This window comes from Arachis ipaensis, chromosome B10, assembly GCF_000816755.2.
Source record: "Arachis ipaensis cultivar K30076 chromosome B10, Araip1.1, whole genome shotgun sequence".
Classification (NCBI taxonomy): domain Eukaryota; kingdom Viridiplantae; phylum Streptophyta; class Magnoliopsida; order Fabales; family Fabaceae; genus Arachis; species Arachis ipaensis.
Genome location: NC_029794.2, coordinates 83,720,703 through 83,735,769, shown reverse-complemented (window position 1 = coordinate 83,735,769; position 15,067 = coordinate 83,720,703).

Below are 15,067 nucleotides of genomic sequence, written 5' to 3'. Positions count from 1 at the left end.
AAAGATGATCATCAATGTCTTTAAAGCCATGCAATACCCCCCTGAGAAAGAAAAGCATATGAGAGTGGAAATGGTGGAAGAAGTAGAGAGGGGGTTACTTGAGGCCAACGACCAGGAGGGACAAGAAGAGGAGACAGAAGTGGAACAAGACTTTATAGAAGAGGAAGCAACAGAAATTTCCTCTGAAGGCAAGATAGAAGAGAGGCCAAAGCAAGAATTAAAGCCTCTTCCCCCTCATCTCAAGTATGTATTTCTTAGAGAAGAGGAGGCCCTGCCAGTGATTATCAATTCCTCCTTAAACATGGAAGAAGAAAAAAAGCTGATTGAGTGTTGAAAGCTCACAAGACAGCCTTGGGTTGGACGATTGATGATATCAAGGGCATAAGCCCTGCCATCTGTATGCACAAAATTCTGCTAGAGGAAGATTCAAGGCCTGTAGTCCAACCCCAAAAAAGGCTTAACCTAACCATGAAGGAGGTGGTTCAAAAAGAAGTGATGAAACTGTGGAATATTGGAATCATATACCCAATTTCTGACAGGTCTTGGGTGAGCCCAGTACAATTAGTGCCAAAGAAAAGTGGCATGACTGTCATCTTCAATGAGAAGAATGAACTCATTCCCACAAGAACAGTTATAGGGTCGAGAATGTGCATCAATTGTAGAAGACTGAATGATGCTACAATGAAAGATCATTTTCCTCTCCCATTCATTGATTAGATGTTGGAAAGATTGGCTGGCCATGCCTATTACTGCTTCCTAGATGGGTATTCTGGGTACAATCAAATAGTGATAGATCCCAAGGACCAAGAAAAAACCTCATTCACCTGTCCATTTAGAGTTTTTGCTTACAGAAGGATGCCCTTCGGGCTATGCAATGCCCCTGCAACTTTTCAAAGGTGTATGCTTTCTATATTTTCTAACATGGTGGAAAAATTTTTAGAAGTCTTCATGGATGATTTTTTTTGTCTTTGGCAATTCATTTGATACCTGCTTGCATCATTTAACTCTTGTCTTGAAAAGATGCCAAGAAACTAATCTAGTATTGAATTGGGAGAAATGCCATTTCATGGTTCCTGAAGGGATAGTTCTTGGACATAAAGTTTCAAGCAAAGGTATAGAAGTTGACAAGGATAAAATAGAGATCATAGAAAAGCTTCATGTACCTGTTAATGTGAAAGCAGTAAGAAGTTTTCTTGGACATACTGGTTTTTACAGGAGATTCATCAAAGATTTTTCAAAAATAGCAAAACCACTAAGCAATTTGCTAGTGATTGATAATCCTTTCATCTTTGATGACAATTTCAAGCATGCCTTTGAAACTTTAAAAAGAAAACTCACTACAGCACCAATCATCACACCCCTAGATTGGGAATTGCCTTTTGAACTTATGTGTGATGCAAGTGACTTTGCAATTGGTGCTGTATTGGGACAAAAGAAAGACAAGCTGCATCATGTTATATACTATGCTAGCAAGGTGTTGAATGAAGCACAGAAAAATTACACCACCACTGAGAAAGAACTCTTGGAAATTGTATATGCATTTGATAAATTTAGACAATACTTGATTGGTTCAAAGGTTATTAGGTGGGTGTTGCTGCTACAAGAATTTGACATTGAAGTGAGAGATAGGAAAAAGAATGAGAACCAAGTGGTAGACCATTTGTCAAGACTATCACAAGAAGCTAACCAAGATACACCACAACCAGTGAATGAAAAATTCCCAGATGAATACCTTCTTCAAATCCAGCATGCACTTTGGTTTGCTGATATTACAAACTATAAGATGGGAAGGAAGATTCCTCAAGAGTTTACCAAAAAACAAGTGAAAAATATGTGTAATGAAGCTAAGAAATTCTTGTGGGATGAGCCATTCTTGTTCAAGAGGTGTCCAGATGGGATGATTAGAAGATGTATCCCTGAAAATGAGATGAGAGACATATTGTGGCACTGTCATGGTTTAGCTTATAGTGGACATTTTGGGCCAGAAAGAACAGCAGCTAAAGTGCCTCAAAGTGGATTCTATTGGCCAACTATATTCAAAGATGACAGAGAGTTTGTACGCCAATGTAATGAATATCAAAGAGCTGGAGGGTTGACAAAAGGAATGAAATGCCTCAAAACTTCATCTTGGAATTGGAATTGTTTGATCTATGGGGTATAGATTTCATGGGCCCCTTTCCTCGATCCTATTCCTTCAAATACATTCTGGTAGTAGTGGAATATGTCTCTAAATGGGTGGAAGCCATAGCAACAACTACCTGTGATGCACCAATTGTTCTTCAATTTCTTAAGAGACATATCTTCACTAGGTATGGGGTACCTAAAGGTCTTATCAGTGATGGTGGTAGCCATTTTTGCAACAGACAGATGGAAAAGTTGCTCCATAAATATGGAGTAATTCACAAAGTGGCCACACCATATCATCTTCAAACTAATGGCCAGGCTAAATTGGCAAACAGAGAGCTAAAGAAAATTCTAGAGAAGACAGTGGGGATCAAAAGGAAAGACTGGGTAAGGAAATTGAATGATGCTTTGTGGGAATATAGAATATCATTCAAAATTCCATTTGGGAAGTCACCATTTCAGCTGGTTTATGGCAAATCCTGCCACCTTCCTGTGGAGCTTGAACACAAAGCTTTCTGGGCCACTAAGCTCCTCAACCTTGACTCTCAAGTAGCAGTAGCAGGAGAGAAAAGGCTACTGCAACTCAATGAGCTAGATGAGTTTAGATTGGAAGCTTATGAGAATGCAAAAATATACAAGGAGAGAGCCAAGAAGTGGCATGACAAAAAAATCTTGAAAAGAGAGTTCAAAACAGGACAGCAAGTACTCCTATACAATTTTAGGCTCAAGGTTTTCCCTGGCAAACTCAACTCTAAATGGACTGGCCCCTACCTGATAACTAAGGTTTTCCCACATGGAAGCCTTGAACTTCTGAATGAAGCCACAAAAGAGATAATCACAGCAAATGGCCAAAGAGCTAAGCATTATCTGGGAGGATCCTGGAACAAAGAAGAGAGTGTTCAGGAGTTATGATGAACAAAGAAGGAAGACGTCAAGCTAATGACGATAAACAAGCGCTTGTTAGGAGGCAACCCAACCAGAGGTAGTTTTCTTTTCCTAATTGTTTCAATAAAAGAGTTAAGTAGATTTATCTGTATTGCAAAGAGCTATGTTTGGTGTTACACACCAAAATAATTAAAGGATGAATGAATGGTGCTAAGTTTGGTGTCCCACCAAAAATTTTAACCCTTTGTATGAATAATTACTAGCTCCAAACAATCAGGAAAACTACTCAACAATTGTCTGTTTTCTATTTTTTTTTTTTTTTTTTTTTTTTAGTTTTTGCTCCCTTTAGCAAAGGCACAAGGTTTCATATATATGGTTGATTTGTTACATAGGAGGTATTGGCAAGGGACTAAGTTTGGTGTTCACACACCAAAGTAAGTTCAAAAGCCTACAAACATTCATGCATGTTAACCATTTTTCAAGTACTTGGGGGACAAGCAACTTCCACTACCAGTGCAGAAAATTATTTGATTTTTTGGAAGGATTGTGCAGCATATGCAAGAAAGAGCACAATAGCTAAGAAGAAGGATGAAGGATTAAACAAGAAGATTCAAAAAGGTTGTATTGTTACTCAACTGCTTATATCTGCTGTGCTTTAGTTGAAAGTTTAATTGTTCTCCTTTCTGATAAGTCTACCCTTATCTGCACTCTGCGAGTTTACTATCCTGATATTATTCAAATAAACGTTCTAGTATAAGTGTCTGCATCACTCATCTTACTTAAATATGTGTCTTGTTTCCCTTTGATTAAATAAGAGAAAAATGTTGAAAAAGAAAGTGAATGTCCAATGTGGTAGGAATAGTAATAGAGTTTAGTGGTGGTATGTATGTTTGATTGTTAAAATAAGCTCATTAATAAAGGATAAAGGTTAGGATGATCCCTTGTAGTGAGAACTTAGTTGCTGTGTAAAGCCTTCAATTAATAATCATCCTTGGAAAAAGAAAGAACAAGAAAAGGAAGGAAGAAAAGCCAATAATTCGCAACAAAAATGAAAGAAACAAATAACAAGGCTAGACACCAATAGCTTGGACCCTAGGACATATGCCTGTGATGCTATTGTATTAGGATCTGCTTGGATTAGTAGGTTCTGAGGAGTATTTTCAAACTTGGTAACTTGGATTAACTAATCCGAGATTACCAATCGAAAATCCACCATCAAGAGCAACCTAATTACAAAGCATTTAGTAGCCCAAAGAGGTGCTGGGCATCAATGTCTTAGGATGAATTGTGAGCCAAGTGTCTGTGGTGGAAATGTGTTGACTTAAAAACAAAGCTAAAAATCTGCTACAACACATAACACTTAGCTTTGAATAAAAACATATAAGCTTATCCGCAGGAAAGACAAAAGAAAATCAAAACACCAAGGATGGATGAATAACAAGGCTCACAGCAGCAACTTTGGTTATCATTTAAAGGAACATTTCAAGCCTGAAATCTAATAAAAGAAGAGCTTCAATTGCATCTGCATAAAATCCCATGAACCAAATTCAATTACCTGCCAAATAAGGACATATATGCATCTCTGATTTCTTTCATTTCTCCTCATGTTTTAGTGCTTGCTTGGGGACAAGCAAGATTTAAGTTTGGTGTTGTGATGACAAGTCATCTTATGCTAGTTTTACAAGCATTTTTCATTTGTTTCATTAGGTTTTATGCACTTTCTTGCACAATAAGTAAGTGGTTAGAGTGGAATTTCATGATTATTGTGATTCAATCAAACATCATTTATTTTATACAAAATCATGAGATTTATGGAAGAATTAAGTGATTATTATGATTGATGCAAATTCTTGTGATTTTGGTGAGACTTTGATTGCTTGTTTCGTTGATTTTAGGTGAGAAAATGAAGAAATGGAGAAGCAATACAGTATGGCAATGCGTTCAATTAATGAATGCCACGCTCACTTGCAACGTGCACGCGTGTGGGACTCTCACGCATCGGGGGCACTCTTCGAAGACCCACGCGTATGCGTGCATGACGCGTACGCATGGAAGTGTTTGGCGCTCATTACAAAAGAGTGCGCTACGTTTGATTACTCAACGTTTTCTGGCAAGATTCAAAGTTGGAGGCAAAGTTATGCAATCGAAGCGCATGCGTGCTTGACGCGCACGCGTCGATGAAGCATCTGGGATAAATCACGCTCACGCGTGGCTGGCGCTGAAGCTGAATTGGATATTTTGCTACCCACGTGCACGCGTGGATGACGCGCACACGTGGACAGCGCTCACTAAGCCAACGTAGCACTTACTAAGTTAACGCTATCAACGATGCGTACGCGTGGAAGAAAGCGCGCGAGCATGCTGGAGCTGAAGACTGATGGTGACGCGTACGCGTACATGATGCGTACGCGTCGATGAGGAAAATGTGCAAAATGACGCGCATGCGTCAGGGACGCGTACGCGTGGATAAATGAATGCTGCGCTCACTTAGAGAACGCAATGTTCCCCTGGGAGCAGCAATGAGGAGCCATTTTGACCCACTTCATACAAGGCCAAAAAGCCCACTTCAAGTACTGGATGCCACAATTGGAAAGTGTATAAATAGATAGGAATTTGATTTTACTGAGGAGCTCTCTTTTAATTTTCCTTTTAAAATTTTAGCATTGAGATCAGATCTGAATTTTTCCTTTCTGTTTTGCTTTCTCTTTTTTGCAATTGTTACCTTCTGCTTTTAGGTTTTGGAACTCTGATTGGAGAATTCTTCGGAATCTCTTCCCCTTGGAGTGTTCTTTTTATTTTTCATGTTTCTAGTTTTATGGATTTGAGATCTGATCATAGTTTACCTTCTAATTTTCTTTCTTCTGCAATTTCTTCATTTCTCTTTTGAGAGCTATTGAGATTTAAGTTTCCTTCCTGTTTTATCTTTCTTCTGTAATTATCAATTTCTCTTTTAGAATTTTATAGTTGATCTAAGTTTTCATTCTGTTTTGATCTTCTTCTGAAATTTTCCATTTCTATTTTGGTACTAAAATCCTGATTGATCTACTTTCTAAATTTCTTCATCTGATAGTTCTTTAGTTCATTGCAATTTATATTTTCCAGTTCTGTTTTAATCCCAAAACCCAAATCCCTTTATTCTTCATGCAATTTATGTTTCCTAGCAATTTAGATTCTGCAATTTAAATTACTTGCACTTTAAATTTTAGTTATTTACTTTTCTTGCAATTTAAGTTTCAGCTCTTTTAAATTTCTTGCACTTTGAGTTTCTGCAATTTATTTCTTCAGCACTTTAAGATTCTACCAATTTCCATTCTGCAACTTTAGTTTATTTGAAATTTCACCTCTGGTAATTAAATTTCACTCAAATCAGCAAATATTCGCCTAACTAAATTCATCACCATACTAAAATTGCTCAATCCATCAATCCCTGTGGGATCGACCTCACTCTCGTGAGTTATTACTACTTGATGCGACCTGGTACACTTGTCGGCGAGTTTGTGTGGAATCATTTTTCCCTCATCAATCCACTGCTATTTGATTGTACCCGGAATATCCATTCATAAAACAATAAAAAGAATGCCCTGCTAGTCTTTCTAGCATTTGGTCAATAATTGGTAAAGGAAAATGATCTTTCCTGGTGGCGTCATTGAGTCTTCTATAGTCAATGCACATACGCCACCCTGTAACTGTCCTTGTAGGAATCAGTTCATTCTTTTCATTTTGAACCACTGTCATGCCTCCCTTATTGGGAACAACATGGACAAGGCTCACTCAGGGGCTAACAAAAATGGGATAAATAATCCCAGCCTCCCAGAGTTTAGTGACTTCCTTCTGCACTACTTCCTTCATAGCCGGATTCAATCGCCTCTGTGGTTGCATCACTGGTTTATCGTTATCCTCAAACAGGATTTTGTGCATGCATTGGGTTAGGCTAATGCCCTTAAGTTTACTAATAGACCACCCAAGGGCTGTCTTGTGTGTTTTGAGCACTTGAATTAGTGCTTCTTCTTCCTGTTGCTCCAAGGCAGAGCTTATGATTACAGGATAAGTGTCTTCACCTCCCAGAAATGCATATTTCAGAGAAGATGATAATGGCTTGAGCTCAAGCTTTGGATGTTTCTCCTTTTTCTTAGGAGTTTCCAAAGGTTCCCCTAAATCAGGTTGGGCATCAGTAAGGATGTCATTCAACCCTTCTTTGAGTCATGCAGCCATGTTTGCTTCTTCCACCAGGGAATCAATGAGGTCAATGCTCATGTATTCCTCTGGGGTGTCTGGATGCTGCGTAGCTTTTACAGCATTTAGTACGAACTTTTTCTCATTGACTATCAGAGTTACTTCTCCTTTTTCAACATCAATGAGGGTCCGTCTTGTAACTAGGAAGGGTCTCTCTAGAATTAGGGATGCACTCTTGTTTCCTTCCATGTCCAACACCACAAAGGCAGTGGGAAAAGCAAAGGGTCTAACCATAACAATCATGTCTTCAATCACACCTGATGGTATCTTAATAGAACCATAAGCAAGTTGAAGGCATATGCGGGTTAGTTTGACTTCCTCAGTCAAGCAAAGCTTCTTTATTAATGAAGCAGGTATTAGGTTGATGCTTGCTCCAAGGTCATATAGAGCTGTCCTTATGCAAGCATTACTTAGAGTGCATGGTATCATAAAGCTTCCAGGATCCTTAAGTTTCTCTGGTAAGCTGTTTTGAATGATTGTACTGCAATCTTCAGTGAGGAGGACTATTTTTGTCTCTCTCCAGTCCTTCTCATGACTTAAGACGTCCTTCATGAACTTAGCATAAGAAGGTATCTGTTTGAGTGCCTCTGCACAAGGGATCTTGATCTCTAGTGTTCTGAGATAATCTGCAAAGCGGGCAAACTGTTTATCTTTTTCATCTTGATGGAGCTTCTGAGAAAATGGCATTTTAGCCTTATACTCATCAACCTTGGTTGATAAAATCTGAGTGCCGTGTGTTTTGGAAGGGGGGTTAGTAGCTTGCTTAGGAGGGTTATTATTAGTATGTGACTGGCCTCCCTTGCTTGGGCGTTCAACGCTCATATTGCTGCCCCCTTCCTGGCATTCAACGCTAGGAATACTATTCCCTTTTAGGCATTTAACGCCCTTGTTGGTGTCCTAAATTGGGCATTCAACACCAGGGATGGATACCCCTTCTTGGCGTTGAACGCCAATAACATTCCTCTTTGGGCATTCAATGCCCTCAGAGATATCTTGGACATCAATCTGGTGTTCTTCTATTAGCTTTTCTTTCTTGTTGTACTGAGGTTGGGTGTTTAAGGATTTTCCACTCCTTAGTTAAATAGCCTGGCATTCCTCTGTTATCTGTTTAGATAATTACTGCCTTGTTTGACTCAGCTGGGCTTCTACAGTCCTGTTAAAAGCCTGAGTTTCTTGCAAAGCCTTTTGCAATTCCAGTAGTTGCTGGGCAAGGGCATGTAGTTACAGAGTCAATGGGCTATTCTGTTCTGGAGTGTTAGGTTCAATAGATATTGCCTTAACCACTCCTTTCATAGAAGTCTCAATAGATGAGTACAGATGCTGATTAGTGGCAACTGTCTCAATGAGCTCGTGAGCCTCTTCAATGGTCTTTCCCATGTGTATAGAACCACTAGCAGAGTGGTCCAGAGACATTTTAGCCATGTCTGAAAGTCCATAGTAGAAGATGTCTAATTGTACCATCCTGAAAACATTTCAGCAGCACATTTTCTTATCATCCTTCTATATCTCTCCCAAGCATCATAAAGAGATTTACTATCTCCTTGTTTGAAGACTTGGATGTCCAGTCTCAGCTGGGTCATCTTTCTTGGAAGAAAGTATTGATTTAAAAACTTGTCTACTAACTGTTTCCAAGTTTTCAAGCTATCTTTGGGCTGGTTATCCAACCACCTCTTTGGTTAGCCCTTTTCAGCAAAAGGAAGGAGTAATAGTCTGTAGACATCTTGGTCTACTCCCTCATTGTGTACTGTGTCAACAATCTTTTAGAAATCTGCCAGGAACTCAGTATGTTCTTCTTGTGGAAGTTCAGAATACTAGCAGTCTTGCTGTACTATAGTAATGAGTTGAGGCTTTAATTCAAAGCTACTTGCTTTGATGTGAGGTATGCTGATACTTGTTCCATAGAAGTCAGCAGTGGGGTTTGTATAGGACCTCAGAGTTCTTCTAAACTCTTCATTCCCATTTAGGTTCATGGTGAAGAAAGGTAGAAGAAGAAGAAGCATTAAGGAATATGATGTAAATTGTAATTAACATATTTTTATTTTTATTTTATTATTTAATTAATTCGAAAATAAAGGTTAATGAATTAAAAAATTTGAAAATTAAATAATGAATTTTCAAAAATAGAAGAGAGAGAAAGAAGAGATTTTTCAAAAATTAGAAGAGAGAAGAATTAGTTAGAGAGTTTGAAAAAGATGAGAGAGAAAATAAGTATCTAATTAGAAAAGATTTGAAAACAAGATAAGATATAAGATTAGAAAAGATTTTAATTTAAAAATATTTGAAAAAGTCAACAAGATAAGATAAGAATTAAAAATAATTGAAAAAGATTTAATTTTAAAATTTAAAAGAGGATAAGATAGAAAAGATAAGATAAGTTAAGTAAGAAAGATAAGATAAAGAAGTTAAGAAAAGATAAGTTTTAAAATTGAAAAGATTTGAATTTAAAATTTGAAATTTGAAATTTGAAATTTGAAATTTTGAAATTTTAAATTTTGAATTTTGAATTTGAAACAAAATAAGATAAGATTTTTGAATTTTTAAGAAAGATAAAAAGATAAGATAAGATTTTGAAAAAGATATGATTTTTGAAAAGATTTGATTTTGAAAAGATTTGAAATTTGAAATTTGAAATTAAGATAAGATAAGATAATAATTTGAAATTAAAATCTTTTAGATCTAGGACCCTAAGTTTTAAAAAATTTGAAGACAAACACCAAAAAGACACCAATCTTAAAAATTTTAAGATCAAAACAAGAACACATTGAAGATCAAGAAGAACACCAAGAACAAAACTCAAAGAATTCAAAGAAAACAAGAACACACAACAGACACCAAACTTAAAATTTTTTAAAATCAAACACACAATTTTCAAAAATTTAAAGAAAAGGCTCAAGAAGACACCAAACTTAAAGATTGACACAAGATTCAAACAAAAGAAACTATTTTTGAAAATTTTTTGAAAGAAAGACTCAAAGAATTCGAAAATTTCAACAAGAACACAAACAAAAGACTCAAACCAAAAACAAAGATTAAACAAAGAAAAGAAAAATTTTTTTGAAAAAGTTTTTGATATTTTCGAAAAAGAGAAAATTAAAATAAAAGACTCTAACAAAATTATAGACAATACTTAATCTAAGGAACAAGATAATCCGTCAGTTGTCCAAACTCGAACAGTCCCCGACAATAGCTTCAAAAACTTGGTGCACGAATTTCCATACTTCGTACAACTGAACCAGCAAGCGCACTGGGTCGTCAAAATAATTCCTGAGCGAGTCAGGGTTGATCCCACAAGGATTATGGTTTGAAGAATGCTATGGTTATCTTGCAGGTCTTAGTCAGGTGAGTAGCATTTTTGTTGGATTTGGTTAAAAGCATAAAAGGAAATAAGGAAAAAGGGTAATCAGAACTCAGAAGTCGTGTAAACTATGATAAGAAGGTGGTTAAGGCTTGGAGATGCATTGTCCTTCTGGATTAACTCTGGTATTATTGTCTTCTTCAATTGTGAATGATTTTTTCTATGACAGTCTGTATGTAATTGACGCTGGTTTGAGCAGCTGCCAATACTCCTCCAGATCTGAACCCCAGGGTTAGTGCGGATCCAGTTTGATTGAAGGTGAAGCTCTTGCAGTTCATTCTCCTTGGTGATCCTATTCAAAATGCCACAAACAAGGTCAGATCTTCCAAATCAGAGAATGCTGCACCTTTGTATTCTAGCCTCCACCACAGAGACCCTAATCTCCCCGTACTTTGGCTGAATTGGTGTCTCGAGAAGTCCCCAACGAAGTCGTGGATTAGCCGTCTAAGAGATGTATAATCAAGCTGGTGGTTCATCATTGTACGATGAAAGACTCACTCTGAACGCATGTAGAATGTGATAACCTTATGCCAGTTCAACGCATTCATATTGATGAAGAACGAAGATACATCTTAGAATAGAGAATCAAACACGAATTGAGAAAGAACAGTAATACTTTTATTAATCCATAAAACTCAGCTGGGCTCCTCCCCTCAACCTAAGAGGTTTAGAAACTCATACTGATAGAAAATAGAATCCTAAATGTGTAAAGTGTGCGTCCTCCTCTTGATGAGAGGTGTAAAGTCTTTTGGGTCCCACTTGGTGAGTGTTTAGGCTGAGCATTGATGAGATCCACATGCTAGGAGGTCTCTAGGGCGTTGAATGCTGGCTAGGGAGTCCTCTTTGTGCGTTTAGATGCTGGTCTCCTCCTTTGGGCATTGGACGCCTGGAGTGGGACAGGAAGCTGGTGTTGGACTCCAGTTTTATGCCTTCTATTCTGAAGCAAAGTATAGACTATTATTCATTGATAGAAAGCTCTGGAATTCAGCTTTCTAAAACTATTGAGAACGGTCTATTTGGACTTTTGTAGCTCCAGAAAAGCGCTTTCGAGTGCAAGGAGGTCAGATCCGGACAGCATCTGCGGTGCTTTCTCTATCTCTGAATCAGACTTTTGCTCCAGCTCCTCAATTTCAGCCAAAAAATACCTAAAATTGCTGAAAAATGCACAAACTCAAAGTAGAATCCAAAAATGTGAAGTTTACACTAAAACCTATGAAAACTTAATAAAAATTAAACAAAACATGCTAAAAACTATATGAAAATGATGCCAAAGAGCGAATAAAATATCCGCTCATCACTTTAGCTCAAAGTTATTTGTACCAATTACAGTTATAGAGATGCTTCTTCCATAGAAGTCAGAAGTGGGTAGAGTAAAGTCACCTAGGACCTTCCTTGCGTCTCCTCCACCATTAGGATTGGCTGCCATGTTTGTATTTTCAGCTTCTTGTTCGAAAAGTTCTGTGAGATTTTCTCCGGAGTGTTATGCTCTAACTTGCTGTAAACGCCTCCTCAGAGTCCTCTCAGGTTTAGGATCGGGATCAAAGAGAGGTTCCTGCTCATAAACTAGAAGAAAGAATGCAAGAAGAAAGAAGAAAAAGTTTCTCTATGTCAGAGTATAGAGGTCCTTTGAGGGAGTTAGATGAGAAGAAAAGAAAAGAAAGATTTCTTTTAAATTAAAATAATTTTTGAAAAATAAATAGAAAAAAATAAGATTTTTGAAAATAGAAGAGAGAGAAAGAGGTAAGAATTTTCAAAAAAGGAGAGAGAGAGAGAAGTAGAAAGTTTTCGAAAATAGAAGAGAGAGAAAGAAGAATTAGAGATACCAAACTTTCAAAATTAGAATAAGATAAAACAAGTAACTAAACAACTAACAAGACTTGAAAACAAATTAAAAGATTTGATTTTGAAATTTAATTTTAAAAGAAATTAAAAACTTGAAATCGAAAAGTTTTTAAAATTAAAAAGAAGGTAAGATAGGAAGGACTTAATGCGAGAAGATGTGATAAAGATTTGAAAAAGATTTGAAAAGATAAGATTCGAATTTGATTTTTGAAAAAGATTTGATTTTGAAATTTGAAATTTTAATTTTTAAATTTTAAATTTTGAAATTGAGTTTTAAAATTTGAAATTAAAGTAAGATAAGATAGGATTTTTGAAATATAAAAAAAGATAAAAAGATAAGATAAAGATTTGAAAAAGATATGAAAAGATAAGATTTGAAATTCAAAATTTTAAAATTTACTAACAAGAAAAGACCATACTTAAAATTTTTAAATAAAGATAAGAAAAGATAGTTAAGCTTTTCCAAAATTAAAAGATATGTTTTTGTATTTTTCGAATTTTAAGGAAAAAGAAAAACAACTAAGAGATACCAAACTTCAAATTTTAGAATCAAAGGACACAAATTTTCGAAAATTTGAAAGAAAAACACAAGAAGACACCAAACTTAAAAAATTTAAGGTAAAAAAAATACCAAGAACAATTCGAACACAAGAAAGACCACCAAAAATTTTTTTCAAAAAGTTAAAGGAAAGAAAAACACAAAAATGGACATCAAACTTAAAAACTGACACAAGACTCAAACAAAGAAAAAGATTACTAAAGAAAAGAAAAATTTTTTGAAAAATTTTCGAAAAAAAAAACAAAAGACACAAGCAAGAGAGTAAGATTATGGTTTATTTGCTCTTTAAATCTGTAAAAGTACATAATCTAAGCAACAAGATAGTCCGGTAGTTTGTCAATCTCGAACGATTCGCGGCAACGGCGCCAAAAACTTGGTGCACGGAATTGAACTCTGCACAACTTAACCGGCAAGTGCACCGGGTCATCCAACTAATACCTCAAGTGAGTGAGGGTCGATCCCATGGAGATTGTCAGATTGAGCAAGCAATGGCTGTCTTGTAAATATTAGTCAGGCAATTAGAAAAGATCGTTGTTTGTTAAGAAGGATAATTGAAAAGTAAAGAACGAGATACCAGATTAATGTAAAAGCAAAGATGGATAGTTAGTTAAGACTTCGGAGATGCGTATTCCTTCTAGATTAACTTTTCATATTGTCTACTTCAACAACGAACGATTCATTCAATGGCAGCCATAATTGACTAACTCATGTAGCATCCTCATCAAGTTAGTCTATTCTAAACCATAGCAGTCTACCATATCTGAGCAACTTATGTACCATCCTCATCAAGTTAACTCATGGCTTTCCACTATAGTCGAAGGTAAAGACCTAAGCAATCCACTCCCCTTCGCGATCCTTGATGACATGCCAACATGTCATGTTTTTCTATGCTTTTTCATTTGTTTTCAATAGATTTTATGCACTTTCTTGAGCCATAAGCAAGCCAATTGGGTAGATTTTCATGTTTCGGCAACCTGCAGTGAGGCCAACTGACCTCTGCACCTTCAACGGAGTATAACTCGAGCTGTAGAGCTCCAAATGATGTGCTCCCAACGGCATTGGAAAGTAGACATTCAGGGCTTTCAAACAATATATAATAGTATGGGGTGAACAATGCGTTTGAGTCTCCAGAACTGGCGTTTTCGTCCACATTTGAGGCAAACTTTACCTCAAACGCTGCACACCAAGGCTAGCGACCTTGTCCTCCTCAAATGAGCATAACTTGAGTTGTAGATGTCCAATTGAGATGATTCCAATTGGGTTAGAAAGCTGGAATTCAGACCTTTCCAACCATATATAATAGTCTATAGTTGGCATGAAATTGGCAACGTTGACAAGAGGACAAAGTAGCACCCCACACATGCACACAAGGGGGCCAACGTTGGAGCAAAAGTTTGACCCCTAACTTTTGCCCCAACATTGGTATCAGCAAGGAAGGGTGCTGATGTGAAAAGTTAGAGCAAAAGTTAGACCCTAACTTTTACTCCAACTTTTACTCAAGCTTTCATGATTCCAACCCGGTTCAATTCGGTTCTTCTCCAACTCCAAGAGCAATCAACCAAGGCCTCTATCAACCCAATTCCATCAAGAGCAAGGGCCCAATTGACACCACTCAAAAGCACAAGAGATAGTTAGAATAGAAATTTCATTTTAATTGTAATTTGTTTTGAATTTCATTTTCATTTTGTAAAAATGCCTATATAAGGCATCATTCTCATTTTAGAAAGTAAGCCCGAATAGAGAAAATAGGGGCGAGCTCCACTAGGGAGCATTAGGAATACAGAGCTCTCTCTTTAGTTTTTCTCTTTATTTTAAATCTTGGGTTGAGAATTGAAGGAATTCTGTTTCATTCTCACTTTGAGATTTCTCTTGTTCTTCTTCTGCAAACTTTCAGTGAATTGCAATTTGAATTAAAACTCTCTTTACTGCTTTCATCTCTATTTCTTCTGCAAATTGTTTACTGTTGGATCAAAGAAGGAATTGAGATCTAGACTTGGTCTCTAGTCTCATCCAACCCCTGAGATCTTCAACTTTCCTTTAGTTATTGCAATTGAGCTGCATTTCATTTT